The sequence below is a fragment of the Canis lupus genome, chromosome 19, assembly GCF_003254725.2.
Source record: "Canis lupus dingo isolate Sandy chromosome 19, ASM325472v2, whole genome shotgun sequence".
Taxonomy (NCBI): Eukaryota; Metazoa; Chordata; class Mammalia; order Carnivora; family Canidae; genus Canis; species Canis lupus.
Window position 1 is genome coordinate 19,099,533 of NC_064261.1, and position 12,322 is coordinate 19,111,854.

The 12,322-nt window shown below is 35.9% G+C and overlaps 1 long non-coding RNA gene across 1 annotated transcript in view; it reads right to left on the reverse strand.

Annotated features, from left to right (window-relative positions):
• LOC125753038 (uncharacterized) overlaps nucleotides 1-11,405 on the reverse strand; it is a 51,730-nt gene extending 40,325 nt beyond the window's left edge. Inside the window, exons 1-4 of the long non-coding RNA XR_007403875.1 lie at nucleotides 10,173-11,405; nucleotides 9,129-9,275; nucleotides 7,883-8,009; nucleotides 2,784-2,935 (exon numbers count right to left, since the gene is read on the reverse strand). This is a non-coding gene — a long non-coding RNA (uncharacterized LOC125753038). The remainder of the gene's footprint in view (nucleotides 1-2,783; nucleotides 2,936-7,882; nucleotides 8,010-9,128; nucleotides 9,276-10,172) is intronic.
• Between the last annotated feature and the right edge of the window lie 917 nt (nucleotides 11,406-12,322).

Here is a 12,322-nt window from a genome sequence, read left to right on the forward strand (position 1 = left end):
CAAATCTACCAATATTAGATATTGGTAGATATACCAATATATATATACCAATATATCTTATACCAATATAAGATACCAATATCTAATATTGGTAGATTTGCTTCCAATCTAGCCAATATTAAAAAACAAAACAAAACAAAACAAAAAACAGTGCTCTAATAATCAGTTCATTGAAAATCAATTAGCCAAGGCACATTCATTTAAAGCCAATTGGCTAAATAATTCATTTCTCCCTAACACATCATTTCTTCCTAAACAGTAACATAAAGTGAGTATAGGATGGAGTGAAGATACAGAAGAGGAAATGTCAAGGCCAGATGCAGGGGCAGGCACAGGGGTTGGAGTGGGGGAGGAAGAGCAGCAAAGTTGGAGGGCAGAGAGAGTAGGAGAAGCCACAATAAAGAAAAAATCCCGAGGAAAACAATCCTTAGTAATTCAGCAAATTAGCTTTGGGCAGCAGGTTTTCACTGATTTGGGGTGAGTTGCTATTCCTCAGTTGGAGCCCCTCAGGGAGCAAATAACACATTCATGGGGTAGAACTGGAAAGACTTTAGTGAAGGAACAATTTAGAGAGGAGAGAGCAGAGTGAAAGCCGACAAAGTCTGATTAAGCATCAAGGGACAAGCGGTAGTGCAAAGACTTTTTCTGCCTTGCAGAGACAAGCCCTGCCTTTGGGAAGAGGGCTGCTGGAGAGGAGTGCAGCTGCTGGCCATCCTGCTGAAACTACACTGCGGGTGCTCCCTCTTCTCTATGGTGCTTGATGTGCCTGCAACAGGGGTGGAGAGGGAAGGGGCCCGTGTGTGTGTGTGTGTGTGTGTGTGTGTGTGTGTGTGTGTGTACACAAATAGGTGAAAGAAGGGGGTTGGTTGGACCACTACCACTGCATCACTTAGGACAGCTACATTATTTGTCTATGTTACACATTAGAGTTTCTTACAATAACAACAACAACAAAGACTTACTGGATTAAAGACTTTCTTTTATGTATATGCTAGAAAATACAAAACAAAAAGAAAGAGTCTTTGCTCCAAGTAGCCTACAGTGAAGGCCAGGAGAGAAAACAAGTGTCAAGGTAAATAACTGTATGAATTAATATACACTGAATGCTAAATGAAGCCAATCGGCAATTAGAGCCACAGAAGTCAGAAAGTTAGGGATAGTGACTCTTTAGTTTATCTTTTAGATTTTGTGAATCATGTAGGTAAAAATGTTTCCCTTTTTTTTTTTTTTTAAACTTTTATTTATTTATGATAGTCATCACAGAGAGAGAGAGAGGCAGAGACACAGGCGGGGGGAGAAGCAGGCTCAATGCACCGGGAGCCTGACGTGGGATTCGATCCCGGGTCTCCAGGATCACGCCCCGGGCCAAAGGCAGGCGCCAAACCGCTGCGCCACCCAGGGATCCCCCCTTTTTTTTTATTTCAGAGCAAAATTTGTGGTCCATCTGGTAGTATGTTGAACTTTATGGCAGACATTTTATGAATATACACTTTATCCCTGGCTCCATTTTATAACGTGGTCTTAGTCTTCACTTGCTCTGGTTTTCTTACGTAAGCATAGTTTAGTTATTTTCATATTTTAGAATCAGAAGGGTATGATTCAAATTCCAATGCTGCCATTTAGTAGTTGAATCACCTCAGATAAATTATCTAACTATTCTGAGTTGGGTCCCTTGTAGAAGTTTAACCTCATGTAATTTTGTAAGAATGCATATTCTTAGCAGATAGCACTCAAGTGTAGGTTAATCTGAAACCCCTCGAGGTGGTTTTCTTAGTCAGGACTTTTGTCTTCGATATTCAGCTAAAAGCTCAGATTGAAGACAGTCGGTGATAATTGTCTCCATATTCAAAAATTAACTGCTGGAGGTCTCAACGAAGGCAGTACAACTCCTCAAAGGGGAATTTCTGGAAATTTGAGGGGGTAATTTTGGCTGTAAAGGGGCGTGGGAGTGCTGCCTCTGACATTTAGTGGGAGGAGGTGGGAATGCTTGACGCCCTGCAGTGCATCAGACAGTCCCACACAACAGAGAATCGTCCCACTTCCCCCACAGCCTTCAAATAACTCATTGGTGAAAAACCTCTTCATAATTCTCTGAACCCAGAACTACACTGCACATGTAAACACCCGGAAATTCTGGCACCTTTTAAACAAAGCCTGATCTTGCAGGAACGGAACTACTGAGTAAATAAAGGGAAGATTGCACGTTGCCTTATTTGAACCAAGAGTTGTTCACTGTTTTGGAAAACTACATAGGAAGCCCCCCAAAGAAAATCACAAATATGCTCAAAGGGCATCTGGCTCTGCCTGACTTACAGGGCACTACTATCACATCCATTATAGGGATCTCGGGAGCTTTGTGCCTTTCCCTTACCAGTATCTTCTGGCCACAACATACTCTTAAGGAAGCAAGACATGAAAGTAGCAGAGTTGGAAAGGCATTAGGAATAACAAGTCATCCCTATTCCACATTGAAGTTTCCAAGCCACAGGACAAAACTGAACTGTAATATTATTGTATTGACTATACGAGTATAAATTTGAACTTCTGCATTGGATTGGACTAGGAAGTTTTAAAGCCTGAAAACAAGTTGTAATTACTAGAAAGAGGCATAACTGAAAACTATAGGGTCTAAGATGATTTCAACAGCAGCGTCTGACAATAAAGATGTATGTCTAAAGGCTGTGATGAGAGAAAAATGCAGTCAATTCCTGACTGTTCTTCCTTTGAGATAAACCCATTCAATTCCCCAGTTGATAAGGGATCTAAACATTATTATCACTTACCCCTATTAGGATCATGCTCTAAACAAGACAGCTGGCAGATGCTGTAAGCAAGCTCTAGCAACATTGTGTGAGACACAATCTAGCCGTCAAGTGCTGGGACATGCCAGTCTTCTCCTTCCAGCCTCTTTTCCACACCATGCAGGGGAAGTTCTCTAAAATCAAGTCAAAGAAAAATTGAACTTTTAGAAGCTCTCAGTTGGATAACCGATAAGGAGATACAATGTGGGGGTTTTGAATAAAACTAGACTAAGGCAAATACTCTTCTAAAGGAAGAGAATACCCCAAAACTTCTGCTCTTCTAGATAGCTATACTATATTGTTGGTTCGTCCTTGGCAGGCCAAGAGGGGACTGAGATGGGATCAGGGAAATGGAGCCATGGAATGAATAACCAGGTGCTATCTCCATGCTTACATGTTGTGGAAGCTACCTCATTAGGATTGGTGTGAAAATGGTGCTTTGGAATCCACACCGGCTGGTAATCATGCAAGGCTGTTTGTTTAGTGTATGCTCTATTCATGTACTTTTCAAGGAGCTGGTGTATTCATAGGCAGCAGGATAAGGATTTGAAAGTTAAGACCCTGTGAAATTCTTTCTCTAGATCACAACAACCAACTAACTCCAGAGCAGCTCATTCTAATAGCTTCATTCTGTATCCTTTAAGAACTTCAAACATTTTCTTCCCTTGGGAAATCGGTTTCTGGCATTATTTTATTATGGTTGTTAATAATTTGGATTAGTAATTTGACATTTCAACTATAGAGGTGGGTTTTAAAAATACTCATAACAAGAGTAAAAGAATCTCATTTTCTGCTGCTTAGAGAATGCTACATATTTGCATACTCAATAAGTAGCAAGTTTTTTGTTCTTATACAACTTACAGTGTTTGGGGAAATGTGTGTTGGGGAAATTTTAAGTCTTATAAATTGTACTAAGTTTACGAAGCAGAAGTTGTGGGGCACCTGGGTGGCTCAGTTGGTTAGGTGTCTGGGGATCTGGGATCGAGCCCCACATCGGCCTCCCTGGTTAGTGGGTTGCCTGCTTCTCCCTTTCCCTCTGCAGCTCCCCTTGCTTGTTCTCCCTCTCTATGTCTCAAATAAATAAATAAATAAATAAATAAATAAATAAATAAATATAAATATATTTTTTTAAAAAAAAGGAAGCAAAAGTTGTGCTTCCATATTAAAATTGTATGAGTTATTGTTAGATTATTGACAATTAAAATTGTCATTACCTGAAGAACTAATTCCTAAGAAAGCTTATTTAGACTTGAAAACTCCCAAGTATAAGGTCTGTGTTGATTTTCATCTGTGTCCAAATGGCATTCTCCTTGACTTTTCTTAAGGCATCAATATTAATTTTGTCCTTTCTGTACCCAACCCCGGGGAGTATCATAGAATAAAACAGGAAGAAAAGGAATAACATTAATTAATCACCTGTAGTCAGTCATAGAGCTGTGTTTACTTGTAGAGAAATCATGAATTGCATTTTAGAGTCTCTTCCTAATGAGAACCCTGAGGACAAACTCCTTGGCCTTTTGTTGGTATTAGACGTGCACCTGAGCATCGATCTTTTAGATAACTGATGAAACTCATCATGCTTTTTTTCCTGTTTGTTTGTTTTTTTTTCCCACAACAAAAACTAAAGCCAAAATTGAGTTTTCTGTTTTGCAAATATTTAGAACTTCATGGAGTACATTTGCAGATTAGCTTTATTTCTGGCTCTAATATATGTTACTACCTTCTTATCTCTTTACATCAGTTCTAATTTATGTTACCTTTTGTTGGTTTGTATATATCTTTATAAGATGTTCTAAATCCTTATAGTCTAGAAAAAGAAGGCATCAGGCATTCGTACATGTAAAGCTCACAGAATGCTGCTTAGCAACATATTATATAAAGCTACTTATTCATCAACTGCAGGCATTACTCAGGGAGAGAAAGTCCAGAGGAAAGGACATTTATTCTGTTGTCCTGGAATATTTGTAGGGCTCTAAAGCTATGGAGAATGGGTTATAGGTACCCTTGCTGTCTAAATAAAGCTGCAAGACATACTTCTATGGACCTGCTCAGAGGTGGCTAACACAGTCCTTTGTTCACCCTGACATCTAGTTCTTTGGGAGAATTCAGGGAAGAGATTACACAGGCGTGGAGAATATTTAGATTTTTTTTCTCCCCATCCCTGTCTCAAGCCTGTGAGGATTTCCCAAATAAGAATTATCTAAATTCTCAAAATTTGAGAATCATCCCTACCCCAGCCATGAATGAATTCAGTGGAAGAACTCTTAAGTGTAAGTGATGCGTGTTCCCTAGGGTTAGGAAATATGAACATGGAACTAGTCTTTTCTTCTAACTGAAGAACTCTGAAGTCAGGAGGCTGATGGCAAAAGCTTATAATGGCAAGACAAGGAGACATGGCAGTAGTGAGAGCAGCCCCACTTAGAGAAAATTTATTGGTAAGAATATGGAGGAGTTTCTTTTCTTTTTTTTTTTTTTATGGAGGAGTTTCCTATTGGCCAAGTAGGTACCACCAAAGGAAGCTAAACTTAATCTTTTTTTTTTTTAAGATTTTAATGATTTATTCATGAGAAACACAGAGAGAAAGGCAGAGACACAGGCAGAGGGAGAAGTGGGGAACCTGATGTAGGACTCTATCCCAGGATCCCAGCCAGGATCATGACCTGAGCCAAAGGCAGATGCTCAACTGTTGAGCCACCCAGGCACTGTGTAAATTCAATCTTCTTGAAATTGCTCCACTCAGTAGTGATCTCCTGCAAGGGTAAGATTACTTCAGGGATAAACCACTAGAGATGGGAGCTGGGGAGAGGTTCATCTGGGTCAGTCAGGGAGGTATTCCCCATGTCAAGAAACTGCAGTTCGGAGGTTCCCATGGAGCCTGCATATATGCCTAGAAAATGCCAGTATTTGATTACCTGCACCATTGGAGGACATGAAATCCACCCTGTACAGATTATCACCAGTTAAACTTAAAAACATTGGCACTTTTCCGTTTTTTTTTAAAAACTGAAGTGTAATTGATACACAACATTATTAGTTTCAAGTGTACAACATAATGATTTGATATTTGTATATATTGCAAAATGACCACCACAATTATTAAACTCCCTTCACCATATATACTTATAGATTTTATTTTTCTTATGATGAGAACTTTTAAGATTTATTCTCTCAGGAACTTTCAAATATGTAATGCAGTATTATTAACTACAGTCTCCATACTTTACATCATAATAACATAATTTATTTAAATTATAACTGGAAGTTTTCACCTTTTGACTCCCCTCATGCATTTTACCTCCATATAATCCCTGCCTCTGGCAACTACCAATCTGTTCTCTGTATCTATAAACTTGATATTATTTGCTTGTTTGTCTTTTAGATCCCCAGTACAAGTGAGATCATACAGTATTTGTCTTACCCTGTCTGACTTACTTCACTTGGCATAATGCCTTCAAGTTTCATCCATGTTGTCATAAATGGCAGTATTTCATTTTTAATGGCTGAATAATATTCTATTGTGTGTATGTAATATTTACTATATTATACTTTATATTATTATTATATAAATTATCTTTATCTACCCATCAATTGATAGACACAGGTTGTTTCCAGATCCTGGCTGTTGATAACAATGCTTCAATGAACATGAAAGGCCATATATCTTTTCAAGTTAGTATTTTCATTTTCTTCAGATAAATACCCAGGAGTGGAATTGCTGGATCATATAGTAATTCTATTTTTAATTTTTTGAGGAACATCTATACTGTTTTCCTTAATGGCTGCACCAATTTACATTACCACCAATAGTGCACAAAGGTTCCTTTTTCTCCATGTTGTGGGTGTTGAATTATCCCTGCATCTCTGAAATAAATCCCACTTGATCATGGAGAATGATCTTTTAAATGTATTGTCCAATTTGGTTTTCTAATATTTGTCAAGAATTCTGCATCTATACAGAGATACTGGCCTGTAGTTTTGTGATATCTTTGGCTTTCTCTTTATCTTTAGTTTTCTGTAATTTGAATATGATATGCCTAGGTGTAGTTTTTTTGTCTCTTTGTTTGGTATTTATCCTTCTTGATGTTCTCAGAACTTCCTGGATCTGTGGCTTGGTGTCTGTCATTAATTTTGGAAAATTCTCAGCCATTATTGCTTTAAAGGTCTCTTCTGTTTTTTTTCTACCTTCTTTTATATTCCATTTATAGATATGTTACACTTTTTGAAATTGTTCTATGATTCTTGAATGTCCTGGTTTTTGTTTTTTGTTTTCATTCTTTTTTCTCTGTATTTCAGTTTGGAAGTTTCAACTGACATATCTTAAACCTCACTGATTCTTCCTTTGGCCATGTGCCAGTCTGATGAAAAGCCCATCAAATACATTATTTATTTCTATTACAGAATGTTTTTTTTCCCTAGCATTTCCTTCTTTCTTAGAGTTTCCATCTCTCTGATTACATTAGCCATTATGTTCTTGCATGTTGTCTATGTTTTCCCATTAGAGCTCTTAACATTTGAATAATTAATTATTTTAAATCTCCTCTGTCCTATCTGTGTCTAGTTATGAAGATTGCTTTGCCTCTTGAAACTATTGCCATTTATCATACCTTGCTATTTTTTGTTCAAAGCCAGACATGATGTATAGGGTGACAACTAATCTGAAGGCATTTATTGTGTGGTTTCATGTTAGCATGGCTAGAAATTGACCTACATTTATTGGGGGTTTTTTTTGTAACTATAGATACCAGAAACTTTAAACTCTTTTAGTGTTCTTGTTTTTGCCCCTGTTGTCTTTGGGAATCCTAGAAATTCTTCCTTAAATAGAGTGTGAAGCTTGAAGCTCTTTTAGTTGTAATCCACTGTAATTACTCTGGAGTCTTATTGCTAGCTTGGTAAGGTATTGAAAGGGAAAGCATTCTAAAAGCTTATAATTAAATTTCAGTCTGTTAGTGGGCCAGTGCCCCAGGTGATGACCTTTATGAGTGTTCCTTAGATTTTTTTTTTTTTTCCTTTTTAGGTGAGAGGATTGAAGTTGATTAATGCTCTCTTCCCTGGTGGGATGAGGCTTTGGTAAAGCATTTCACCTGGATAGTAGCTCTTTCTTATGGAGAACGCTCTCAGCGTATTTCAGAGTGGTTACCCTTCCTTTCCCTCTGTCAGACTCATAAGGAGGTCTTTGCTGACTCTTCACTGTGAAGACTTGGTGGCATTCTGGAGGAAAAACCCACAATTAATCACAATAGTGACATCTCATCACATTCACAGGGTCCATCCATACTCAAAGGGAAGGGAACTGTACAAGGGCAAGATTTATTCAGGATAATATTATCTTATCATAATGACATTTTGGCAAGATAAACTGATAGCAAGAATTCTACCTTAATTGAAGTACACTATGAATGGTCTATCTTATTATCACTTCACTGGAACAGTAGCCAGAAATCCTTGAGTTATAAGTAAGTTTTCTTTTTGGGTACCAATTTCTGCTTCAGTGACATTCTTAACCTAACACATTGTTGCAAGCATTTGTATCTCTAGTTTTTATTACAGTAACAACTACATATTACCTGCAAATGGTAGTTGTACCTAAATTATCACAGCAGGTTTGATTTCTCTGCATCAGAGTGACCTCAAACACTGACAGCAGGAAAGAAAATTGGGGTTCTTTAAAGCACAAGAGAGTGTGGATGAATTTACATTGTAAATGAAAAAACCCATACATATGCAATAAAGGTTTTGAAAGCAGCCTATAATAGTGAGACAAGTGGAACTGACCTTCAGCTTCCTCCTAACAAAACCAATGTCCTCTTTCAAGTGTCAAGTACATTTGATGGGTCAATGAATCAAGGCTATTATTAGAAAAGAGAAAATTACTTTTCCGACTGATAAAAAGTTATATTCTTTATAGAAACAGATTTTCTGAAAGAATAATCAGGAAAGGGTAGTAAAGAAATTTCTTAATAATTGATATAATTAGTAGTGACAGTGCGACAGAAGCTAGTTCTATAAGCTACTAAAATACATAAAGGTAAAAACTATAGCATTAGCAACACAATTGGAAATAAAGTTACAAAAGTAATACCTAAGCCCTAAAACAGACTGTATTATTTTTTATTGAAGGGAGTTAAAAGATATATGTCTGGAAAAGAAAAAGAACTTGTGAATTGGTATAACTGACCAGCTATTTGGAAGAAAAAGCTATTCTATCCTCTACTTAAGCAATGTACCAATATAAATTTTAACTTTATTTAGCTTATCAGTACTACTAATAATAACAGAGGCAATCACCACTACTATTCAGGAAACAGTCCTCAAACCTGTTACAGTTACCTGGTTGATTGTTAACAGCCAGCAGTCTATGTCCCTCAGATAGGCAGTGGTAATCTATCAAAATTCCTGTGCTTTGTTCCTTTCTTCCTCTTTCCTGCAGACCAGTGCAAGGCTGGATAAATGCTTCTATTTTGGAGGCTCCTATTTCTTTCAGGGGTGGTGGGAAGTAAATATTCCAAGGTGAGTCTTGCAGAGAGAACAAAAGTGTCATTTGACTTCCACCCCAAGCCATATCTACCAACAAAGCTTTATCAGTAGTAAAGGTTTTATTTTTATTTCATTTGCCTGACTTCTACAACTTTTCTATTTGCTACTGAACTTGGGCTGGGTAAAGTGCTATCATATTTCACCTCTCAAAGTCCAACAACTGTTGGCTGAAACAAATTATATTCGAGTTACTTGTTTTACTCATTCCTTTCTACTAACTTTAGTGACAAATACTAATAGCACAATTTTATAGAAGAAAATGTTGAAGTTGAAGGGCTTTAAATAATTCTAAAGATTACATAAGTAATTACATAAGTAATAAATAAGTAATTACATAAATAAATAAATAAATACATAAGTAGTGAAAAAATAAAGGAGAAACAAAATTAGATGAACATAGAAGCCATTATCAAATCTCTGAACGGAGAAAGTTGTCTGAGTTTAAAAGCAGTAGAAATATGTATACTTTCACCACTCTTATTCAACATAGTCCTCAATGTTCTAGCAACTATAATTAGGTCAGAAAAAGAAATAAAAAGGCATATAATATGGAAAGGGAAAAAATAAAACTTTCCCTATTTACAGATGATATTATTTCATTACTGTCTACAAACACAATCCCAAAAAAATCCACCAAAAAAAAAAAAAAATCCTAGAGCTAATAAGTGAATTCAGCAAGATCCCAGGTTATAAGATCAACACATAAAAATCAAGCATTCTCCTGTATACTAACAATTAAACATGTTGAAACCACAGTTATAAATGGAATGCCATTTAAAATTACTCCAAAAAATGAAATTCTTATGTATATTCTTCAAAGAACATTTTAAGGGGTACCTGGGTGGCTCAATCAGTTAAGTCTGCCTTCAGTTCAGGTCATGATCTCAGGGTCCTGGGATCAAGCCCCATGTCAGGCTCTCTGCTCAATGGAGAATCTGCTTATCTCTCCCTCTGTGTTCTCTCTCTCTCTCTCTCTTTCACTCTTCGTTCTCTCAAGTAAATAAATAAAATCTTTAAAAAAATGTATTTAAAAAAAGGACATTTTAGGATCCACATGATGAAAATTACAAATGAGATAAAAAAGTTAAAGCAAACCTAGAAAAGATTGACCTATTCATGGACTGGCAGATTTAACATAGCAAAGATATCAATTCTTCCAAATTGATTTGTAGGTTCAATGCAATTACTATCAAAATCCCAGCAAGCTTTTTTTTTTTTAAAACATAGACCAGCTTATTCTAAAATTTATATGAATAGGCACAGACCTTAGAATAGGTAAGACAATCTTGACAAAGAAAAATAAAGTGGGACAAGACTCACTATTAGTATGTGGCTATAGTAATCAAGGCAGTATGGTATTAGCAGAGAAATAGATATTTAGATCAATGGAACAGAGTAGGGAACCTAAAATAGACCCACACAAAAATACACAACTGATTTTTGACAGAGGTACAAAAACAATCCAGTGGGTTTAATGGCATAAAATTTGACAGTAGTTAAAATAGCTTATAGCCATTATCAGTACTCTTCCTGTTAACATGAGCACTGAGAAGCATAGCTCTTAAAACTTGTTTCTTTCAAAATTCACATTTTATTCTGAAAAAAAAGTACAAAGAAAAATAACATCGATATAAACATCTAGAATCATAAATTTTGAGAATTGTGTTTACTTTAATGTTCCAACTTTCCCTTATTCTATAGTATATTGAAAAGGACCTATTTTAGAACATTTTAATTGTTGGCATAATCAGACTACCTTCCTCAGCAAAGTAGAATAGCCAAAAAATAGCAATTATCAAAGGGGAAATAGCTGGTAAGTGACTCAATTCTTTGAACTTTTCAGTGGTACATGAATTAAATGACACTGGATTTGAACAGCAAACTGAGATGTATGTTCAAATGTAAATGCCAATATCATTGTATATTGCATTATTGTTTGAAAAGGTAAATTTTTAGGTTAAATTAAATGATTTTGTAGGCTACCAAAACATGATATAAAATTGAAAATATGGGGATATAAGAAAATTTGACAAATAATAAAATGGTTTATCAATTTAAAACAATAAACAATCCAGTGGAAGAAGAATAACTTTTCAATAAATGGTGGTAGAGCAATTGAAAATTCATAAGCAAAAATTTGAACATGAACCTAAACCTCACATCTTATACAAAAATAACTCAAAATAACTTGCCAACTTAAATGTAAGCATAAAACCATAAAATGTTCACAATATGCATTGTTTTACAATGTCTTAAAATTTTTTATAAAAAAAATAATGACAATCTTTTTCAAGATGTAAGGCTAGGTAAAGAGTTCATAGGACTGACACCAAAGCAGAATATGTAAGAGGAAAATTGATAATTTGAACTTCATCAAAATTAAGATTTTTCTTCTTTGGAAAATACCAAACGAAGAAGATGCGAAAATAGAGCTACAGACTGGGAGAAAATATTTGCAAACCATATATCTGATAAAGGATGAGTATTTAGAAATATAAAGAACTCTCAAAGTCCAACATTAAAGATTCAATTAGAAAATAAGAGACATGAAGAGAAATTCCATCTAAGAGAATATACAGATGGCAAATGAAAAGATGTTCAACATAATTAGCCATTGGAGAAATGCAAATCAAAACCACAATGAGATAACATTACCTGTCTGTCACAATTCCTGAAATTAAAACAAAACAAAACAAAACAAAACAAAACAAAACAAAAAATAGTGACAACACCAAATGCTGAAGACAAGGCAGAGAAACTGAATCACTCTTATATTCCTAGAACGAATGAAAAATGACACAGTCACTCTGGAAAACAGTTTGGCAGTTTCAAATGAACTAAATATGCAGTGCCCTTAGGATGGCTACTATTAAAAGAAAAAAAAAAAGCAGAAAACAAGTGCTGGTTGGGCTGTGGAGAAATTGGAACTCTTGCGGGAATGTAAAATGGTGGCAAACTGGCAAACAGTACGGTGGTTCCACAAAAAA